Below are 8,585 nucleotides of genomic sequence, written 5' to 3'. Positions count from 1 at the left end.
GGCCCTATACCTTATATGCGCGAATAAAAGTCAACGCTTAGGTCTACCACCTCAATTGACTCTATATCACTCCAATTTGCCATCAGAATACCATTTTAACCCACTTTAATGTCAGAATTACCTTACCGATTTATGTCACTTTACAATTTCACCCCCAGTTTCGTTAGAAAAGTGTAACTTCAGCTGAGGGTTACATACTGGTTGGGTTTTCACACACCGTGAACCGAGTGAGTTCGTATCAATTACACTTGTAGTACAAGTGCAACGTCAATGACAATATCCCTGTGTTGCAACTATTCGTTTTATCCCAGTGGATCGAGACAGGCGAGTGTAATATATTTCCGAAGATTTCTTGACAATTACATACACATAAGAGCTCGATCATACATTTAATAATATAACAAACTTACGTGGATATGTGTGTACTATTAATGCAAAAAAGTCTGGTCGCAAGGGATTGGTTGCAGCGTCAACAAGGCTGCGTTCCGGTGTTACACCAATTAATTGATAGATTCCAATTCGAGACAGTGAAAACAGTTCTAATATTACAGCGAATCGGATGCGAAATCTGTAAGTGTGAGCGATTTAATGGATTCGAGACTGGCTAGACGATTAGTTATTCAAACAAAGCTGATAAAACTAAAGACGATTACACTTCAATCAAAACACATACAGAAAACCAACAGCGGCATGAATGTAGGTTGGAGTTATTGAGGCTTCCGTGGCTAAGTCGTTTTGCTGAAATGAACAATGTGGATGTCTGTGATTATTGCTTCAATGACTGAATTTCAAACGATTTCTTTAGTGGTTTATGACAGGAGCAAGACGTAACAAACAATTAAACATGTTACACGTGCATAACACAATATGTGGATGCACATGGACCTTGCTCAAAACGGTGACAGCGGTCTGCAATATTTTCATAGCCACTTTAGGACATTGTACTAGATTTTCTAGTTTTCACTAGAACAGCTGCGTAATTAACACTTCTGTAGGCAATCCGCTGCCGATTCCCCTAGTCCCTGGCTGTTACATATATATTGCAGAATGTTTCTCTGAAAACATGCTGTTGATGCAGGGTAGTTGAATTAAAACCGTACATGTTGTAGTTGTGTATTAAACGGCTTATTAAAATCATGTCCTGTCACGATATTGGGATTGGAGAAAATATGGAGCGCAAGAAGAAGCGATTGCGATGTGATTTTGAAACTTTTTCCGAAAAAGTAATATATAATTATTAAAAACAAAATATGGTCAACCAAAATAAGTAAACTTTGGTAACCTTCATTTTAAAGAGGACGCAAAATTAAAAAGAACTGCGTATTTCCATTGCCCGTCAAAATTTTCAGCGTTATTAGCGGCTGAAGCTATAACAGGTAAACTGATACAACTTGATAACAAGAGATATGAACGTCATCATATAAAAGAAAATGCTAAAAGATTGGAGGTGATCGAACAACATGGCCAGCATGGCTGTCGAGTCAACAACTATCATGGTGAAGTAGTTCTCCCTCAACAAAGTAATATTATCATAGATTCAATCTAGATCGTTTATATGATGTATGGTGAATTTAGGAGATGAAAACATAATTAGACAATTAAATTCGTATATCAATACAGCTTATAACATAATTATATCAAGCGGAGAGTGTATATGAGTCAGGGACAAAAATTCAAATTGATATTTTGAGCAATATTTCAATATGGATTTCCGAATAACTACAAACATGAGATTATCTCTAAGATGGAAATCAAGGTTTTCAAATAGTTGTGTCAAGAAAAGGCCAAAAAAGGTAGTACGCGTAGTATTTTTGCAAACAATTGCATGCCATGTTTAAATATACAGGCTATATTTCGCACATAAGTCTATCTTACAACTGAAGCATTAATATATACATATACATATATGTATATATAGTCTAATAAATATCTGTTTTAGAAAAAAGAAAATGGCAACAACATTTTAATTTTACATATGTTCTATAATTTGGCTTTACAAATATGAATTTACCATATGCATACTTGGGTAATCGTCACTCATATCGGAATCATGCATGATAGGCACAACATGTCACAGTCTTGACAATGAAAATAATCCTAACGGAATTACGTGTATAAAGCACAACCTAACACATCATGGGGGAATTAAAACAATCTTACGCATTCTAACAGGGATGAGCTAAAGGTCAAATCATCAAGCACGAGATACAACCGAGATTCAGGTAAATATTGTTTAGGAGTATTATACGACGTATTGAGAACTACTTATGTCGAACTAACACAGACGGTTGAACACAAATAAGGTGCATGTGTGTATGACTTGGATTCTTAACGTTGCTTTAACAAGTTTTAGTCATACCGCTACGATTTCTGCAGTGTGGCAGTTTATTGTGATGTCTATGACTAGGTCATCATGCCGCAGATATAGAACATGATGTCCCATCCACTCATAACACTAACATCTTAATGCTGAGTGCCAAGCGACCCAGCTGTCGGGAAATATGTTGTAAGTCTTTGGTATGACTTGTTTGGGGATCGAATCCACGATCTCACGCTTCCGAGGCGGACGCATTAACCACTAAGTCACCGGAGCCGTATAACTACAGACGATAATTTATATCGTCCTGACATTATATTTATTGAAATTTATATATTATAATATATATATATATATATATATATATATATATATATATATATATATATATATATATATATATATATTAGTTTACTATAATTTAATGGCAACATCTGTATGAAACGGCTACATTCTTTCGCTGATTCGTTCAAGAGGGAACCGTTAAAGCGGTGAAATTTATAGTACGTTGTAATGGTTTTATGAGAAATGACATTGTTCTTGCGCCCAAATCACGTGATAGTTTAGTGCAGTACACAGGAAAGAGAATGATACTCTGACCTTGCAACGCTGGGCCAACCCAATCCGCCTCGTTCAAACCAGTATTGGCAGAAATGCACTGGAAATACACAATTAAATAATTTAATACACGAGCCACAAACTTCCTATGTGGTTTGTCAAACAGCAGTATATATATATTATATAAATGTGCCCACAAACACTCGCTTAAATATTGAAAATGTTATATGTTAAGAAAAAGTTGTGTATGAAACCAGGATACCAATTATTGATGTCAATCACCCTGGCTCCGCTTCATTAATGCATTTAGTTTTACGACTCATATGCTAAGCTTTTTTAAATGTTGTAATTACTTATTATTTGTGCTGTTTTATTTTCAATATTTTGCATCAAATCTCTCAGATCAGCTGGATTTTTTAAATCGCTGATGTTTTCGTCCAGTATTCGGTATCCCTGTCGTAAATAAAAACCTTTAATTTCACTAATTACTGTTTTGGATTCCACTACCTCGTCGCACTTGATTAAACAGGAAATTGTATTTCTTCTTGTGGCGTGCATAGTTTAAAAAGTATGTACTGCTAATTAGTTCATGTAACTACTTGCAGATATTGTTATCTTTGTTTGCATTTACAGAGGACATTACGATTGCGAAGGCAACTTCAGTCATGATGAAAGAACAAAATGGAGCTGGATTTAGACGACATAGTGATAGTCATTCACAAGAATACAAGAGAGGTCAAGCAAGTCAAGCAAATAAATTAAGACGTAAAGAATTTACAAGTTGAGCATGATGAAATCAAGACATTAATCTGAAATATATACTACTATATTTGTGTTGGGCTAATTATAGCTTGCTTTGGTTCACCTCTTAAGATGAGAGACTGTGGCTCTCTGAAACTAGTACAAATTAAATCTCCTATGCAAGCTATTGTACCACTTGTTAGAGATAAATTCATTACCACATAATAGCGACACACTTTCAGCGTGACTCTTGATATACTTTGTGTACATCGGGAAATTTAGAAAGATGGTTGCAGGAAGAAAATACATGTATGTATGGGAAGTGCCTCGCTAGGTTTGCAACTATTGATTCTCATAAATCAGCGAGCTTAATACAATATCACTCTTTGATGCAAAGGCACGATCTGTTTACATTACATTAGTTAGTAAGATTTATTAGTGTTGAACCGGCTAAGACAACTATCAAATAAGATAGCAAGTTAGTCCTACCTGTGATTTCGAGCGTGTTTATATTTGACTACATCGCGAAATATTATATCTTACTTTACAAGATACTGATGAATTCAATATTATATTCTACTGGATCAAAGGATTATATTTTATTTTGAAAAGAAAATTAATGGAAATTGTTAAAATATTAATATTTGACATTGCTTAACCATTTTGTTTAAACACGAGAGTTCAACTCTGGAATCGATTTGCTAAAGGGGAATTAGTACTGGTAATCATGGATTTAGACACAATATTTGCAGAAACATCTTCTTGTCCAAAAAGATTTGTAAAAATTCTAGATACGACATGTTCTTTTACGAAGACAGCATTTCCACTAATAGGAAATGGTCGAATGAAATTCAACCTAATAAAATTTGATGGTCAAAAGCTTGTTTGTTACACTAGGCAACGTGATTCCACTACATCCTTTGCTTGTGACAGTAAGCTTCAAACGATATGATGAAACATTTTTGGATCATAAATACATGACCAGTAACTGTTTTTTTTTCTTTCTTTAAACTAAATAGCTATTTGGACGCGACAAGAGAGGATTTAATGGATTACACGCGTTGCAATTTAGAACAGTGTGATGCTAGTTTTATACGCGATTTTAACTTTCAAAACAGAAAATAGTTAAGAATGGGTGAATTATTTTTATATAGTGTTAATATTTGTGAGGAGGAAACAGCTAATAAATCAAACAATGATCTGCTTTTAACATTGTGCAGAATGACAGATTTATTTCCTGGAAGATGTAACTATTCACTGTGTGGAATATGATCAATTTGGATCTCCATGTCTTAGATCATTTTCAAGTGATTTTCAAGTGATTTTCCTTTTTTGAGATTGTATTGTCGCCCATGTTATATCTTCATTTTGTGTGCAAACATTACATAAATGTGCTTGGATTGTTTTTATTTGCTGAAATATTACATCCTGTGTATATGTGTTAATATCTTATGCAGTTTTCTTTCAGAGTTGTTCAGGGGTTTGTAAAATTCTCTGATTTGACCAGCACTGCTCCTTTACCATTGTAATTTGTGTTTGCTTTTATGTATTCTGCACGTTTCTCTTGTCCTCGTCTAATTTTCTCCAGTTTGTATAATCTTTCAATATTTTCACAAAAGTCCCCTAATTTCCAAGCCCTTATGTTTTGCCCCTGGTTTTCTACCTTCATAAATCTGTCTAAATCTCTCTTTGCCGTGTTTATCACTTTAATCAGTTACTACATTTTCTGTCCAGCTTTTCTTGACATAGTCTGCATTATGATTTTCGCTTTTACTTGTACCTTTAAATAGCCCATTCATGATTGATTCTCATGTGTTTTCGTTCCATATATTCATTAAGTTCCTTTCTTTGTATATCTAAATATAATTTATTATACAATATGTTTTTAATAATTGTCCACGAGCTTGTTCCTATTGACTCCCTCCGTTCCATGTTCAGACCTAATTCAATACTGCAGTTACCTGGTGTTTTAAATACACATATATTACAGTCCTGGATATCTTGCTTACCCTCATATGATGTGTTGAACCTATCCAATATACTGTTTTCTCCTCTCTCTCTCTCTCTCTCGCTCTCTCTCTCGGTATATACATATATATATATATATATATATATATATATATATATATATATATATATATATATATATATATATAACCCTAGTCGCAGCCTTAAGTGGACCATCAACATTTTGCAGCATTAGGCAGACCAAAATGATCTTAATAATTATTCAAAATATACAAATATCCATCTAGTTTTTTATAAGTAAACAACATTTATATGCTTTTAATTGCATGGTTTAAATGCTCCTGGCAATAATTAAAACTATACAAGATACATGGTCTACTTAAATTCCGTATGTTCATTATCAGCATTATGGAGACCATTGCTTAAATTCTAGCATAAAGAAGACCACGATATATATATGCCAACATACATCATTTAAGAGACTTTAAACCGAAGATTTTAGTTGCAAAAATGATATTAATGTTGGTTACTTTGACAGATCTTTAGAGATAGTTAAATGCTTTCTATAATTATTGAGATACATTTTGGTCTGCCTATTGCTGTAAATTTAGGATGGTTCACTTAAAGCTGTTATTAAAATTATTTATGCTTAAATTCTAGCTTAATGAAACCCTTGATATATATCTATTCCAAAGTGCATAATTTACAAGACTTTGAACTGAATATTTTGTTACTTCAACAAATCGTTAGCAGATAGTCCAATGCTTTAGTATAATTATTAAGATACATTTTGGTCTGCCTAATGTTGCAAATTTAGGATGGTCCACTTAAAGCTGCTTTTAGAAATATATATGCTTAAATTCTAGCTTAATGAAGGCCGTTCTATATAACTATACCAAAATGCATCATTTGGGAGGCCATCAACTGAAGATTTAACATTGTAAAAAGCATGTAAATGTTGGTTACTTTTAAGAATCTTTGGAGATATTTTGATGCTTTGCATAATTACTAAGATACATTTTGGATTACCTAATGCTGCAAATTAAGGATGGTCCACTTAAAGCATATATGCTTATATTCTAGCACAAACGGCCGTAATTTTTTTATGGCAAAATGCGTCATTTGGGCGACCATAAACAATCGATTTAGTTTGCAAATGATTTATTCTCACTGTGACCTTTTGGAGAAAAATACACCACCACCCCACTCCCCAGACTGGCCCAAATGTTGCTTATTAATGCTCTTCATACACAACTACAACGGAAAGCATATCGACCCTGAAGAAGGATATTGCTTGATTGCTTGATGTTAAACTATTAGCTATTATCTATCTTGCCCTGGGGCCAATTGTATCAGCCTGGGCACATTGTATTTACTTAGTGTGAGCTCAATGGCCTTAACTTCAGTTGGACATGCATGCCACAAGATCATTTAGTAGTGACTCTGAAAACCACGATGATTTAGCATTTCAAAGGCCTGGGTACCTGATGAGTTGTAGATATTCCCCCGGACAACACCACATACATGCAGAAACCAATACAAATATACACACACACACAAACGTACAGTCACTTGAAATTTGATCATCGCTTTATTATTGCTATTGTTTATTATGTATCACGCGCACTTTGAGTAAACAGACACATTCAAAGAATGCCTTCCTTTAGTCATTATCCCTTTTAAAATATCTGACACCCTCGCCATCATTTGACCTGATTCGGCCATGAAAGCTAAGCATCAACTACTAGTCAGAAGTGACTAGCAGATACAAAAACTAAATAAAAGATTGACATGATCTTCACAAAGGGTGGTGGCTAGGGACAGTGGTGTATATCAAAACATTTGGCCTGGTATTAGCACCATTGGTAATGTACCTCAGCCTTTAAACGAGACCTCCTTCAATACAACAGTTAATTTCCATTTTCCTAACGAGAGTGATCACAGACTATATAATGTGACTGCATGCGTAATGAAGACCATTCATGTATGTGATCATGCATTCAGTATAAGCAACACTGAAATGCTTAAGCTACAATTAAAAAAATAGTTCAGTGGGCCAACAGTTTTTAATGCAAAGCAAACACAACACAGCTTAACATCTGTTATGCATTTTTTTTAATGTATGCTGTATGCTTGACTTTTGTCCAAGATTGTGGATTGTGAAACCTTTGCATACCTGACATTTTTCCATGAATTGTAGGCTTTAAACAAGATATTTACTAAAATTGAGCTTCAAAGACAAGCCTTGCTTAGAATTAAACTGGTTTTCCTGTTGGAGTAATACGCATTTGTGTCTGTCTTTGGTTAATGAAAGTTTGTATAAATAGGGAGTAGATAAAGAAATCATTGTTTTAGATCAGTTGCAGCGAATCTTTTGAGTTTACAGTTGTGTTGCTGAAATCATTTTTCGAGGGTAATTATTTACATTATTCTTTGAATTTACTCATTGTTACATTACTTGGACTTTTGTGAATTCAAAGACATTATGGACTGCATCAATGGAATACCAGGACATTCAAGACTATTGGTATATCAGGGTGTTTATAGCCCCACCCAGTCACATTAATTTATACTGACACCAGGCTGATATATCATCATGCCTCACCCAGTCACCTAATCCTGACACCTGGCTGACCAGTCCCAACTCTAACCTCTTAATCTTGAGAGCCAAGTGAGGTAGCTGCTAGTAACATGTTCACAAGTCTTTGGTGTGATTCAGGTGGGGTTCTAACCTGTGATGTCCCTCATCAGATGCCAATGTTCTAACCACTAGGCCACAGGAGCGGTCTGGTATATCAATACATTCATGGATATTGTAATTTATTTGGAACATTATTTTCTGACTTGTGATAGGATATCTGGGATTATTTGAAATTTAAATTGAACTTTTTATTTTGTATTCTAGGGAAAAAATTGCTTGTTGAACTGTAATTAAATTGTTGGTTTGACTTTCTTTGTTACATATTGTAAGAACTATAGTTGTAACAAATCGTGTGGTCCT

The sequence above is a fragment of the Sinohyriopsis cumingii genome, unplaced genomic scaffold (assembly GCF_028554795.1).
Source record: "Sinohyriopsis cumingii isolate HCF-2022 unplaced genomic scaffold, ASM2855479v2 utg001770l, whole genome shotgun sequence".
NCBI lineage: Eukaryota > Metazoa > Mollusca > Bivalvia > Unionida > Unionidae > Sinohyriopsis > Sinohyriopsis cumingii.
Note: the sequence above shows the minus strand (reverse complement) of the source record.